Source organism: Syngnathus floridae, unplaced genomic scaffold (assembly GCF_059516105.1).
Source record: "Syngnathus floridae isolate MCC-2025c unplaced genomic scaffold, RoL_Sflo_1.0 HiC_scaffold_58, whole genome shotgun sequence".
In the NCBI taxonomy this organism is placed as follows: domain Eukaryota; kingdom Metazoa; phylum Chordata; class Actinopteri; order Syngnathiformes; family Syngnathidae; genus Syngnathus; species Syngnathus floridae.
The window spans coordinates 175,160-191,144 of record NW_028284087.1 but is presented as its reverse complement, the minus strand read 5'-3'; the positions used below and the strand labels follow the sequence as shown (position 1 = coordinate 191,144).

The 15,985-nt window shown below is 49.0% G+C and overlaps 2 long non-coding RNA genes across 2 annotated transcripts; both read left to right on the top strand.

The window, feature by feature from the left end:
- On the top strand, positions 1-2,505 carry LOC148378200 (uncharacterized). The gene is made up of 3 exons (XR_015856100.1): positions 1-166; positions 290-367; positions 2,205-2,505. It is a non-coding gene; the product is annotated as an uncharacterized LOC148378200 (long non-coding RNA).
- Positions 2,506-14,681: 12,176 nt separating this feature from the next.
- On the top strand, positions 14,682-15,760 carry LOC148378199 (uncharacterized). Its single transcript, XR_015856099.1, has 3 exons — positions 14,682-14,883; positions 14,963-15,088; positions 15,458-15,760. It is a non-coding gene; the product is annotated as an uncharacterized LOC148378199 (long non-coding RNA).
- Positions 15,761-15,985: the final 225 nt, after the last annotated feature.

Genomic DNA, 15,985 nt, shown 5'->3' with positions numbered 1-15,985 from the left:
CGGGTATTACGTCGCAGTCATGTGCCGCGGATATGACGTAATTGCCCGAACCTCCGCCAAAATTCAAATCTGTTGGCGCGATGGCCGTGAGCCACTGAGCAGCGACGATTATCAACGGAAATATCTTTATTTTCTGCTTGCAACTGGACCGTCTAGAGCGTACACGGTAAGTAACACTCATTGTGTTTAAGGAGATTTACGTTTGTAATAGCAGAAGTGTAGCCGCGTTGCGTTGTACGTGTGAAAATTGGTCGAGGCGAAATGTTAATGTTTAATTTCATTCCTTTAGGTTCCACGGTGTTTGTTGGCTGCAAGTTTTCCACTGCAAGAAGAGGCTCGTATCATTGACCAGGAGCGAGCTACAATGGTGAGTAGCCATAACATTTATGTTAAACACTTCCTATTTCATGTCTAACAGTACTTGATTTAACAAATAACCATAAATAAATACAGTGTGGGCACTGAAGTTAACATATGTGATTATACTGCCTAATCTGTCACCGAGTAGATTGTTGCAAAGTAATATAAGATCCAAAGTTGTAATTCAGAATAGTTTTCAAAAGAAGGCCATTAGAATTATATACAAGTCTGATTACCCTGAACAAGCTATTAATTAAATCACAAATTCTTCAATTCAAAGATTTGGTAGATTATCAGACAAATAATGTCTAACAGTAATTGATTTAACACATCACGATAAGTAGATTGAGTGTGGGCACTCTCAAGTTAACATATATGATTATACTGCCTAATCTGTTACAGAGTATGTTGTTGCCAAGTAATGTAGAATAGATCCAAAGTAGTAATCCAGAATAGTTTTGAAGAGGCCATTAGAATAATAAACAAATCTGATTACCTTGAACATAATAACAAGCTAAGTGTTTAATATGTCCTATGAAGTCAAAATTGGGCACCATCATGTGGTGAAATTTGGAATTGCATCACATCCAATTTTGCCTGGGAACAAACAGATTAAATAAATCTTAGTTTTGAATAAGCCACTCCTTCTCAAACAAGTAAACTCTGCCCATTTCGCGCAGTAGATGTTCTGTTAATATCTAGTATTTATACAAAGTCATAATTTAAATTGCTTTCAACCTTCATTCATCGGTTCAACCAACATTACTCGCTCTTATTACCAACTTGTATTGATTTAACTAAGCGTTTAATACTTCCTATCAGGTCTCAAGGCAAGATTTGGCAAAATACAATTTCAGCAAATCCAATTTTGCCAGGGAACAAAAATAGATTAAATAAACTAAATAAGTCTTCTTCCCATTAAATAAATCAGAAAAGTCTGTCTTGTAACCAGTCCTCTTCAAACAAGTAAAGTCTGCCCATTTTGTGCCGTAGATTTTGTGTCTATGCCTAGTATTTAAACAAAATCATAATTTAAACGACTTCTTTCCTTCATTCACTTTGGAAATTTGGAATTGCAGCAAATCGAATTTTGCCAGGGAACAAAAATAGATCAATTAAACTAAATAAGTCTTCTTCCCATTAAATAAATTAAAAAAAGTCTGTCTTGTAACCAGTCCTTTTCAAACAAGTAAAGTCTGCCCATTTTGTGACGTCGATTTTGTGTTAATGCCTAGTATTTATACAAAATCATAATTTAAAGGACTTCATTCCTTCATTCACTTTGGAAATTTGGAATTGCAGCACATCAAATTTTGCCTGGGAAGAAAAGTAGATTAAATAAATTTAATAAGTCTTACTACTTCCCATTAAATAAATTAAATACGTCTTACTTGTTCCCACTCCTTTTCAAAAAAGTAGTTTAAAACGAGGTCCCTTCACTCAACCTTTAACCCTATTTATTCACCTTCTAGGCTAAGTGTTGAAGGCTAAGTGTTAAAGGCTAAGTGTTAAAGGCTAAGTGTTAGAGGCTAAGTGCCAGAGGCTAGGCGCCAGAGGCGAGTTTTTGTGGGCTGAAGTTTTAGTGGGGTTAGTGTGAATACAATCCAAAAGAATACAACAGAATACAATACAATAGAATATAATACATAGATTAAATTCAATAGCTCTTACTACTTCCCATTAAATAAATTAAATACGTCTTACTTGTTCCCAATCCTTTTCAAAAAAGTAGTTTAAAACGAGGGCCCTTCACTCAACCTTTAACCTCAACCCCGCACGTCACATTGTGTTGTATCTGTGAATGTTGGTTGTGGCCAAATGATAGTTTTCTTTCATTCGTTTAGGTTCCACGGTGTTTGTTGGCTATGTTTTCCACTGTCAGAAGGATGAAAATACAAAGTACAACGCTTGGACGTGGGCGAAGACGTCACCGGTGAGTCCTTCCTTCCTATTTATTTACCTTCTAGATGCTAGAGGCTAAGTGTTAGAGGCTAAGTGTTAGAGGCTAAGTGTTAAAGGCAACACAATACGAACAACACAACACAATACGAACAACTCAACACAATATGAACAACACAATATGAACAACACAACACAATACGAACAACACAACACATTACGAACAACACAACACAATACGAACAACACAACGATACTGCACTGAACAACACGATACCGCACTGAGAAACACGATACCGCACTGAACAACACGATACCGCACTGAACAACACCATGCCGCACTGAAAACCATGCCACACTGAACAACACCATCCCGCACTGAACAACACCATGCCGCACTAAATAACACCATGCCGCACTGAACAACACCATGCCTCACTGAACGACACCATGCCGCACTGAAAGACACTATGCCGCACTGAACGACACCATGCCGCACTGAAAGACACCATCCCGCACTGAACACCATGCCGCACTGAACAACACCATCCTGCACTGAACAACACCATCCCGCACTGAACAACACCATGCCGCACTGAACAACATTATGCCGCACTGAACATTATGCCGCACTGAACAACACCATGCCGCACTGAACAACACCATGCCGCACTGAACAACATTATGCCGCACTGAACAACACCATGCCGCACTGAACAACACCATGCCGCACTGAACAACACCATGCCGCACTGAACAACACCATGCCGCACTGAACAACATTATGCCGCACTGAACAACACCATGCCGCACTGAAAAACACCATCCTGCACTGAACAACACCATTCCGCATTGAACACCATGCCGCACTGAACAACACCATCCCGCACTGAACAACACCATCCCGCACTGAACACCATGCCGCACTGAACAACATTATGCCGCACTGAACAACATTATGCCGCACTGAACAACACCATGCCGCACTGAACAACACCATGCCGCACTGAACAACACCATGCCGCACTGAACAACATTATAACGCACTGAACAACACCATCCCGCACTGAACAACACCATGCCGCACTAAACAACATTATGCCGCACTGAACAACATTATGCCGAAATGAACAACACCATGCTGCACTGAACAACACCATGCCGCACTGAACAACACCATGCCGCACTGAACAACACCATGCCGCACTGAACAACACGATCCCGCATTGAACACCATCCCGCACTGAACAACACCATGCCTCACTGAACAACACCATGCCGCACTGAACAACACCATGCCGCACTGAACAACACCATGCCGCACTGAACAACACCATTCCGCACTGAACAACACCATGCCGCACTGAACAACATTATGCTGCACTGAACAACACCATGCCGCACTGAACAACACCATGCCGCACTGAAAAACATTATGCCGCACTGAACAACACCATGCCGCACTGAACAACACCATCCCGAACTGAACAACACCATGCCGCATTGAACAACACCATGCCGCACTGAACAACACCATCCTGCACTGAACAACACCATCCCGCACTGAACAACACCATGCCGCACTGAACAACACCATGCCGCAATGAACAACACCATCCCGCACTGAACAACATTATGCCGCACTGAACAACATTATGCCGCACTGAACTACATTATGCCGCACTGAACAACATTATGCCGCACTGAACAACATTATGCCGCACTGAACAACATTATGCCGCACTGAACAACACCATGCCGCACTGAACAACACCATGCCGCACTGAACAACACCATGCCGCACTGAACAACACCATGCCGCACTGAACAACACCATCCCGCACTGAACAACACCATCCCGCACTGAACAACACCATGCCGCACTCAACAACACCATGCCGCACTGAACAACACCATGCCGCACTGAACAACATTATGCCGCACTGAACAACACCATGCCGCACTGAAAAACACCATGCCGCACTGAACAACACGATCCCGCATTGAACAACACCATCCTGCACTGAACAACACCATGCCGCACTGAACAACACCATGCCGCACTGAACAGCACCATTCCGCACTGAACAACACCATGCCGCACTGAACAACACCATCCTGCACTGAACAACACCATCCCGCACTGAACAACACCATGCCGCATTGAACAACACCATGCCGCACTGAACAACACCATCCTGCACTGAACAACACCATGCCGCACTGAACAACACCATGCCGCACTGAACAACACCATGCCGCACTGAACAACATTATGCCGCACTGACGCATTGAACAACACCATGCCGCACTGAACAACACCATCCTGCACTGAACAACACCATCCCGCACTGAACAACACCATGCCGCATTGAACAACACCATGCCGCACTGAACAACACCATGCCGCACTGAACAACACCATGCCGCACTGAACAACACCATGCCGCACTGAACAACACCATGCCGCACTGAACAACACCATGCCGCACTGAACAACACCATCCCGCACTGAACAACACCATGCCGCATTGAACAACACCATGCCGCACTGAACAACACCATGCCGCACTGAACAACACCATTCCGCACTGAACAACACCATGCCGCACTGAACAACACCATCCCGCACTGAACAACACCATCCCGCACTGAACAACACCATGCCGCATTGAACAACACCATGCCGCACTGAACAACACCATCCTGCACTGAACAACACCATGCCGCACTGAACAACACCATGCCGCACTGAACAACACCATGCCGCACTGAACAACATTATGCCGCACTGAACAACATTATGCCGCACTAAACAACATTATGTCGCACTGAACAACAGCATGCCACACTGAACAACACCATGCCGCACTGAACAACATTATGCCGCACTGAACAACACGATCCCGCATTGAACAACACCATCCCGCAGTGAACAACACCATGCCGCATTGAACAACACCATGCCGCACTGAACAACACCATGCTGCACTGAACAACATTATGCTGCACTGAACAACACGATCCTGCATTGAACAACACCATGCCGCACTGAACAACACCATCCTGCACTGAACAACACCATGCCGCACTGAACAACATTATGCCGCACTGAACAACACCATGCCGCACTGAACAACACCATGCCGCACTGAACAACACCATGCCGCACTGAACAACACCATGCCGCAATGAACAACACCATCCCGCACTGAACAACACCATGCCGCATTGAACAACACCATGCCGCACTGAACAACACCATCCTGCACTGAACAACACCATGCCGCACTGAACAACACCATGCCGCACTGAACAACACCATGCCGCACTGAACAACATTATGCCGCACTGAACAACATTATGCCGCACTAAACAACATTATGTCGCACTGAACAACACCATGCCGCACTGAACAACACCATGCCGCACTGAACAACATTATGCCGCACTGAACAACACGATCCCGCATTGAACAACACCATCCCGCAGTGAACAACACCATGCCGCATTGAACAACACCATGCCGCACTGAACAACACCATGCTGCACTGAACAACATTATGCTGCACTGAACAACACGATCCTGCATTGAACAACACCATGCCGCACTGAACAACACCATCCTGCACTGAACAACACCATGCCGCACTGAACAACATTATGCCGCACTGAACAACACCATGCCGCACTGAACAACACCATGCCGCACTGAACAACACCATGCCGCACTGAACAACACGACGTCGCACTGAACAACACGACGCCGCACAGAACAACACGACGCCGCACAGAATAACACAATACCGCACAGAACAACACAATACCGCACAAACAGTTTTAGATAATATTACGTCGCAGTCATGTGACGCGGACATGACGTCAATAGGCGGAACTCACGGCAAAATTATAATCCGTGGGCGTGGCTTGCAACAGGAAGTAGGAAAGCGGCAATTCTGGCAAACAAGACACAGCGGTTAGTAACACGATGACTAACAAGGCAAATATTTTTGTTTTCAGCTTGCAACTTGACCGTCTAGAGCGTACAAGGTAATTACAACTGTTTTTTTTTAGCCCTGAAAAGCGAGGGAGTGTGGCGTTTGGGAGGAATGTCGAACTCGGCGTCTGCTTCCAGCCACAGACGCCAAATTTCGACGATTATTTCGACTGGTCAACGGTTGTAAATTATTGCGTTGACTAAAAACTTTATTTAACTCTACTCTTAACTTTGCCGTTTCAGATATGCGGGTATTACACCGCGGAAATGACGTCAATAGGCTGAACTCTCGCCAAAATTCAAATCTGTGGGCGCAATGGCCTTGAGCGAGACACCGGATACAAACACGACGATTATCAACAGAAATATCTTTATTTTCTGCTTGCAAGTGGACCGTCTAGAGCGTACACGGTAAGTACAACTCATTGTGTTTAAAAAGATTTACGTTTGTGTAGTTTGCGTTGCGTTGTATCTGTGAATGTTGGTTGAGGCTAAATGTTAATGTTTAATTTCATTCCTTTAGGTTCCACGGTGTTTGTTGGCTGTATGTTTTCCACTGCAAGAAGAGGCTCGTATCATTGACCAGCAGGAGCTACAATGGTGAGTACCCCTTTCGTCTTCCATTTATGTTAAACACTTCCTATTTCATGTCTAACAGTACTCGATTTAACAAATAACCATAAATAAATACAGTGTGGGCAGTCACGTTAACATATGTGATTATCCTGCCTAATATGTTTATCACAAATATGTCACTAATCACTAATATGTTTATTTGTTTATCACAACACCTTTGGACCCTCAGCAATCGATTATTTCCCTTCATCTACATAGAGACAGAACGATGGTGTCTTAAACATCTCATTCATTTCACCAAATAACTTCACGCAGGTGGATAACGGCCGTCTCGGTCACGCTATGTTGCGTGATGCAGTTTTGAAGAACCAAATGCATTTATTCAATGAATAAGTCAAGCTAGTTCTATGTTTATGATGTTGTAAGTTACGGTACCGATTGAAGTTGAGTTCGAAGCCAGTGGAAAACAGCGCTGCGTTTGTGCTCTCCAGGTACAAATGTTGTGATCTCTGACTGACGACCGGGCGAGACTCGAGTAAGAGATGTCCAAACGAGCTCCGGCAGGGCGGGCCAAGGCGGAGCGAACGGACGCCCTTCAGGCCGCCAATGACGAGCTGAGAACCAAACTGATGGACGTCCAGTTAGAACTTCAGCAGGAGAAGAACAAGGTGAAAACCTCAACAGACAGACACTGCCTGCCTCCCTGCCTGCCTCCCTGCCTGCCTCCCTCCCTCCCTCCCTCCCTCCCAGTTTTCCCGATGTAGATTAGACATGCGTGTGCCATGACTGTGTCAGCCTACATCAACAAATGCACCGAGGACGTCAGCACCACTAAGAATATCATCACCCGGGGCAACCAACGACCCTGGATGACTGAGGAGGTACGTCAAACGCTACGAGCGCGGAACTCTGCCTTCAAGTCTGGCGACAAGGAGACACTGAGGACAGCGAGAGCCAACTTGAACCGTGCCATCAGGATAGCGAAGCGAGACCGCAGTCGAAAATTTCAGGATCGTTTCCACGACGTCAAAAACATCAGGAGTATGTGGCAAGGCATACGGGCGATTACAGACTACAACTCACTCTCCCCCCCCCCCCCGGTGGGTGTAGTTGATGCTGACTTTCTAAATGGTCTAAATAACTTCTTTGGGAGGTTCGAGGCACTAAACGGCACTCCAGCAGTTAAAACTGTCCCCCATCAGGAAGAGGAGGTACTCTGCCTTGACTCCGCCGATGTGTTGAAGACCCTGAGGAGAGTCAACCCCTGTAAGGCCCCTGGCCCCGACAACATTCCTGGGCGTGTGTTCAGGGAATGTGCAAGTCATCTGGCTGGGGTCATCACAGACATTTTTAACACCTCGCTGGGCCAAGCCACAGTGCCGGCGTGCTTTAAGACTGCCTCCATCATTCCGGTGCCGAAGAAACCTCAAATCACCTCATTTAATGATTACCGGCCTGTTGCACTGACTCCGGTTATGATGAAGTGCTTCGAAAGGCTGCTTAAAGGTCACATCGTTTCCAGACTCCCCCTATTATTTGACCCGTTCCAGTTTGCCGACCGGCAAAACCGCTCCACTCAGGACGCCATCTCCTCCGTTCTTCACCTGAGCCTGGCTCACCTGGAGGAGAAGAACACCCATGTGCGGAGGCTGTTCCTGGACTTCAGCTCAGCGTTTGACACCATCATCCCACAGCATCTGGTAGGAAAATTGGAACACCTGGGCTTCAACACCCCCCTTCGCAACTGGCTGCTAGACTTCCTCAGCAACAGACCTCAGTCAGTCCGGGTCGGACAGAACACCTCTGATGTCATCACCCTCAGCACAGGCTCCCTTCAGGGCTGCGTCCTGAGCCCCCTGCTGTTCACCCTGATGACACACGACTGCGTCCTCAGGTTCACCACCAATCACATCGTGAAGTCAGCAGACGACACAACGGTGGTGGGGCTCATCAGAGACAACAACGACCTGGACTACAGAGAGGAGGTGGAGCAGCTGGTGGGCTGGTGCAGAGAAAACAGCCTGATCCTGAATGAGGAGAAGATGAAGGAGATCATCGTCGACTTCAGGAAAAAACAGCCTCACCACGCTCCACTGATCATCAACAGCTCAGCTGTGGAGGTGGTCAGCACCACCAAATTCCTGGGGGTCCACATCACAGAAGACCTCACCTGGACTATGAACACTACGGCACTGGTCAAGAGGGCACAGAAGCGCTTGTACTTACAGCGGAGGATGAGGAGAGCCCACCTGCCCCCACCCATCATGAGGACGTTCTACAGGAGCACCATAGAGAGCATTCTGACAAGCTGTCTCTCTGTGTGGTGTGGAGGCTGCACCGCCTCCGATTGGAAGAACGTGAGGAGAGTGGTGAGGACAGCAGAGAGGATCATAGGGGCTCCTCTTCCCTCCATTCAGGACATTTCATCTCAGCGCTGCATGTCCCGTGCCCGTAACATCATCAATGACCCATCACACCCCCACCATGGACTGTTCTCCCTGCTGCCCTCTGGGAAGAGGTTTGCAGCATCCGCTGCAGGTCCACCAGGTTCTGCAACAGCTTTTTCCCTGCTGTCATCAGACTGTTGAACACTAGAACTGTTGAGCTCTAAACTGAACTCTGCATCACACATTCACAGAACTGTACTTTATGACACTACGGACCTCTATCTTGCACTATCTCGCACTACCAACTTTACTGAACTTGTATAAACCCTTTAAATAGAAGTTTAATACATGGTTTAGCATTCCTCTGCACACTCTTGAATACTGTTTTGCCTACTTGCACTATTGCATAATTATCACTGCTGCACTTTATACTTATTTTTAATATATATATATATATATATATATATATATATAGTATATGTATATATATATATTTTCATAGGATATGTTACTTCTATTCAACTGCAATATCACTACTTTGTTGTAAGACGTATGCAACGGAATTTCGTTTTGTATGCACCATGTGCAGACAAGATGACAATAAAGTTTGTCTAAGTCTAAGTCATGTCAGGTCAGCTGTCTGGAGAGAGAGAGAAGTCAGGACCTGCGGGCGGAGCACCACCGTGCCACCGCCGCCATGACGGAACTCAAAAGCAAACTCCATGAGGAGAAGCAGAAAGAGTTAGCCATTACCAGGGAGACATTACTGCGGCAGCATGAAATGGAGCTGATGAGAGTGATCAAAATCAAAGATGGAGAGATCCAGCGACTGAATGCCTTGGTCCTCAGCCTGAGGGACGGCTCCATGGACAAGGTGATCCGCTCTATCCGTGTCTGACTATCCGCACGCCACGTCGGGCTTCGATGCGGCCGCTACCGTATTGTGTAGCTTGTCCCCAGTAAGCGTCGCGGCGCTCCGTTGCGGTCTCAACGGCCCGGTGTGGCGCAATGTCTGCTCAGGTGAGGAGGGGGGGCGCTTTGCTGGCGGAGGTGGAGGAGACGCGGCGGTGTCGGGAGACCGAGCGGTGTCGCCTCCACCAGGAGCGCGGAAGAAGCCCTGGCAGCGGCCCAGCAGGCCTGGCAGTCCCGAGCGGCCGAGCTCCGATCGGCTCATCACCAGCATCGGGAGGAGCTGAGCCGAACCAAGAGAGACTGCGAGAGGGAGATCCGCCGACTGGTAGGACTGATCAGATGCGCGGTGCGTGGCTATGTTCCCAATTTCGTTGTATACCTGCAGTGCAATGACACCTAAGGCATTCTATTCTATTCTATTTCACAAGAAGAAAATGTCCGGTTGCTCGCTTCGCTTTTGTCACAGCAAAGGTGTTCCAGTCGATTCAAGAAAAAAAATTGGCCGGTTGCTCTCTTTGTTTTTGTCACAATTCTGGCAAATGAGTTTGCCCGCCTGCCTGAGCGCTCCCCGTTTGTACATCCAGACGGATGAGATCAAGCTGAAAGACAGAGCGGTTAGTGTTTTGGATGAAGCCCTGGGGCCGGCCACGTCCACCGCCTTCAGCTGCAGACTCAGGCTGCCGAGCAGCAGATCGCTGCCCTGAGGGATTCCCAAAGGGCGGGCCTAAACTACCCTGGAAGTGGGGTCAACGCCGCTACTAGCAATCCTCTTCATTGCGTAAGCCACCTCATCACACACTTGCAGTACGCATGACTTAGTTCGTTGCTGGAGGAAGGTAGCACAAAAACAGTTTTGAACTTTGAACGAGTGCTTGTGTGTGTGTGTTGCGGGGCGTTTTCAGTCTCAGGAGGATCGGGACACGCGACGGTTTCATCTGAAAATCGCTGAGCTCAGCGCAGTCATCAGGAACCTGGAGGATCGAAACGCCCTGCTTTCTGAAGAGCGCAATGAACTGGTAATTTATTGACGGCACGCTTGAAGGTTTGCGCTACGTTTGATGCGCGCCATCCAGCGAGGCACCCATTGCGCTTGCTTATTAGTTGAGCGGCGCGTCGAGTCGGTTGCCTGGTAGATGTCTTTTATTGGGAGCCAAAGCCACGATTCCGTTCAAACCGATGCAAAAGGAATGGATACGTTCTGGCCCGCGTGTTGTGCGTCTTTCACATCCCGCACTTCATGCTTGCAGCTAAAGCGACTGAGAGAAACAGAAAGCCAGTTTCTGCCACTCCTGTACAAAAACAAACGCCTGAGCAGGAAGAATGAAGAACTCTCGCTGGTGCTGTGTCGCCTTGAAAACAAAGTGCGCTTTGTCACCCAGGAGAACGAGGAGATGGCAAGCTTGGTAAGTCGACGCGGACAACGGCGGCGTGCCAACAGAGTCCACTGCATTTGTGTTCCACAGAGAAGGCCTAGTTCGCTCAATGACCTGGACCGCGGTTGCGGCCAGCAGGACGGTGAAATGGAGTTCCTTCAAGTTGTGGAGCAGCGGCACATCATCGACGACTTGTCCAAGGTCTTCAGGCAGGCGACTCGGTGCACGTACGGCAGCGCCACGCTCGCTCGCTGTCGCCAGGAAATCTTTTCCGTCCAAAGCTTGGCCGGCGGCCGCCATCCAAAAAATTGGCCCCTTAAATTCCGACCTTTCAAGCAGGAGCATTGTGCGCACGCGTTTGAACACGCTTTAGACTTGTTTTGCCGTTTTCAGCAGCTCAAAGCTCCCGTTTTGTCAGCGCCTTTGCCACTCGCTGTGCGCTGAAAACGACGGACTTGCCCGGCTGCTCAGCCCGTCAACCATGAGCCGCGAGCGCGACGTCATTGTCCGTAGGCAGCTAGTGGCAAAATGCACCCTGTTAGAGTTGCGCTCGCTCCAACTTATTTTGCAAGAACCACACGGGAGACAAGTAAGTTCTTTTGGACACCTGCAGGTGGAGAGTCCATCCGTTGTACGAATGAAGTCTGACTCTCGGCTCCTGCACGAGCATTTTAATTAAGAGAAACAGGGTGGGTGTAAGAGTGGATTGAATAGAGGAAGCCCTTGACCTCTAGTCAAAACATAGCAAGGGGTGTTTTACGACTTTGTGTAGGAAGGGATAAGCGATAGGGATAAATAAGGGATAAATAATATTATTTATTACAGGTTGCAGTCAAAGTCAAAGCAACATAATGATACGATAAAGATAATCTGGAAAACCCTGACACACCCTGTAGTTGTCACTTTTGGAAAAGACGAGCGTCCCTCCAATCATCGCCGGTGACGTGTTTTTCAGGCTCTGGAGACAGGAGCTCATGTCAGAAATGTCATTGTGAGTCGCGTTTGTTTCTGCGCCGGAGCCGTTCGTTCCCTTTGCATCCAAAGAATCTCAAAGGCGGATTATTTGTGTCGACAGGAGAGAGATTTGCTGCTACGATACCGACGTCGAGAATCTCTGAGGAGGAACAAAGCGTGAGGTCCTGCAAGGTGAGTCTGTTTGTTTGCGGCTGCTTGGTGTTGCGCAAGATGAAATGGCCTTTTTCTCGCTATCGTTCCTCTCGTCGATTCATCGTGAGGTGTCGCTTCAGTTTGTTCAGAGAGATGTTTGCTTCCGCGCCCGCAGGTCATCGAAACATTTTACGGCTACGACGAAGACGTGTTGGTGGACTCGGACGGATCGTCCTTGTCTTTTCACACCGACAGAACCCCCGACACGGAACCCGAAGAGGTAGCCCGCCATTTCTGCCAGCGTATTGGCACCAAACATTCCTCTTCAGCCTGGAATCGGACTCGTCTTTGCGTCGCGGGTGCTTTGTCGCCGGTCTGACTGATTCTGGTACTAGTGCTGTGTTGCATTGGTGTGTGCATGAAGAGGCGGAGCTTCGCTACCGCCAGCTGACGCAAGAATATCAAGCGCTGCAACGAGCCTACGCTCTGCTAGCCCAGACCAGCGAAGGGGACTACGACGCCGAGAAGGAGATCAAGGTGGCGCCCCTTCCCGCAACCCCCGGCCGGGTCGCAGCCTCCCCGTTCTCACCCAGCCTCGGGTGTTCTCTGGTCTGAAAGGAGGAGGAGGAGCCTCCCTCCTCCTCCTTTCAGACCAGAGAAAAGCTGATGGTAGAAATGGGTCACTATCAAAGCAGAGTAGCAGATCTGGAGTCAGCGCTGAAGCAACAAGGACAGGTAAGCTCATCAATGAGCACACCTTTTTCTCAGACAAAATAGCTACATTCTTCAGTCACTCATTCGTCTGGCATTACTGGACCAACCCCCCCCCCGAATGTGGCTGGGAAAATGCGGAGAAAAGCAAATGTCATTTTCCAGTCAACCAAAGAATTTGTGGATGAAAATGACACAACATTCCAAAGCTGTCCACGCGTTTGTCTCTTCTAGAATGTCAAGTGGGTGGAGGAGAAGCAGCTGCTGCGTCAGAGCAATCAGCAGTTGGCCGAAAAGGTGACGGAAAGAAAGGCGCTGGGCGGAGTCGCTTGGCGTCACACCTGTCGGGAAGCCCCGCAGATGAGGTCTGACTGTCTTTTCAGGTCAGGCGGATGGAGGCGGAAGAAGCGCGTCTGAAAGAGCACATCCAGGATATCCGAGACCAAAACGAACTGCTTGAGTTCCGCATCCTGGAGCTGGAGGTGGGAAGACTCGCACAAGCGTGTTGAGGCCAGAGATGTGACGGACGGACGGACGGACGGACGGATGCATGCCTCTGCCTTTCAGGAGAGGGAGTGGCGCTCCCCCGTCTTGAAGTTTCTGCAAGTCCGTTTCCCAGACGGCCTCAGCCCTTTGCAGATCTACTGCGAGGCCGAGGGCGTGAGCGTACGTAAGGCGTCCCTCGCAACCCTAACCTTAACCCGAGGTCCCAGAACACCTTACATTGCTCCTTGCGCCTTTCCCCCGGACATCGTCATCAGTGATCTGATGAAGAAGCTGGACATCCTGGGCTATAACGCCGTAAGTGTATGTCGAACTCCTTATGTTCGCACTCCACGAGACTCGGCGGCTCAAATGTGACTTTTGGAAGGCTTTGCGCTGAAAGAAGCTTGTTGACGCTGTGCCTTTGGGCTCTTGCAGAATCTCACCAACGAGGAGCAGGTGGTCGTGATTCACGCCAGGACCCTTCTCACCCTAGCCGAGAAGGTAACGCGCACGTCCACGCACGCTCTCGCATTCTGCTTATGTGACAGCAGCCTTTCCTCAGTGGTTAGAATACATCAAAGTGACCAAGTCAGCACTTCAACAGAAGATGTTGGACATTGAAAGTGAGAAGGTAGACAGACACGCGACATCAGCCAAGGGGAACTCCGGCAATGTGCCCCAACAATTCTGACCTTGAGCTGTGCTAGGATATGTTCTGCAAGCAGAAGGGCTACCTGGATGAAGAGTTGGACTTCAGGAAGTGTTCCATGGACCAGGCTCATAAGGTAAGCCGCCCTCAAATCTCCCGCCGGACCACTGATGGACGAGGATTGCGGCCCAGAGGATCCTGGAGCTGGAGGCCATGTTGTACGAGGCGCTACCGCAGCGGGACTGCCCCGCCACGGACGGCGAAAAAGCCAGCCACGCTGGCGTGAATGACGTGCTGACGGCGGATCAGAGAGAAGAGCTTAGGAGCGCCGTGGACCAATGGAAGCGAGCCCTGATGTGCGAGTTGAGGGAGCGCGACGCTTGCATCCTCCAAGAGAGAATGGATCTGCTGCACAGCGCGCAACAGGTAAGGGCCCAAAGCCAGCCCGGCACTTACTTGCACGCTTACTGGCTTTTGAATGCCACTTTCCATTTGTCCGTCCTAGAGGAACAAAGAGCTGAAAGAATTCATCGAAGCTCAGAAGAGACAAATCAAACAATTGGAGGAGAAGTTTCTGTTTCTCTTTCTATTCTTCTCCTTGGCCTTCATTCTGTGGCCCTAACACCAGCTGGTGAGTGAGCTCCAGCGGCACCGCACTCGACACCTCCGATACACTGCCAGCCGGTCTCAGACGTTGGCAGACGCTCCGATGCCAACGTATACCCCCCGCCACGGTGACAGAGGCACCGCGTCACACCGGCGCTCATCCAATCAGAAGGCAGGAAAAGCAAATTCACATGCAGGGCACTTTTGAACCAGAAGAGAGCGCCACAAAAAACGGTTGTTGCCCCAAACGCGCACTAAAAAGGGTCAGAATAACAAGAGTCCCACTGGCCAGCCGGGGCCACCCGTCCAGCTGTTTCTTCAGGGGGGAAAAAATTTGGAGTCACCGGTGAGTACATTTTGCATTTAGCTCTGATTTTCTGCTTCTGTCTTCAAGTGTGTGGCATCCTGCGATCAAAGATTCAGCCAACCCCAAAGCGGTTGACCTCAACGTCCCACCACCATGCCTACCAGAGCAGGTGACGTGATGCTTTGGACATCCTTCCGTCTCAGATGCCCAAAAGTACTCTTTGCCACATCTGCGGCAATACGGTGTCTTTTCAAAGGTGCAAATAAATCCAGCGTGGGCGGAACACGCACGTCTTCGGTTTTTCCCGCTTTGTTTGTGTGACAGTTGTTGTGAAAATTTTATACAAATAAAGTTGTATAGTACAGGTTTGGCCAAGCCGCAACTCCCGAACCGCATGCGGCTCTTTTATGTTCATATCAACATTTGTGTGTGTGTGTGTGTGGGGGGGGGGGGGGGGGGGGGGTTGTGCGTGTTGGCTTCACTTGAGTTCAATTTGGTATTTTGGTCAAAAGCGCATGTGGTGAAATTCCACAAAGTAGGATGGGCAAACACATTTCTTTAAACTATGAGTGTCAATTGGGCTCTCGAAATGGCAGGGAAAAGATGCACAGCAAA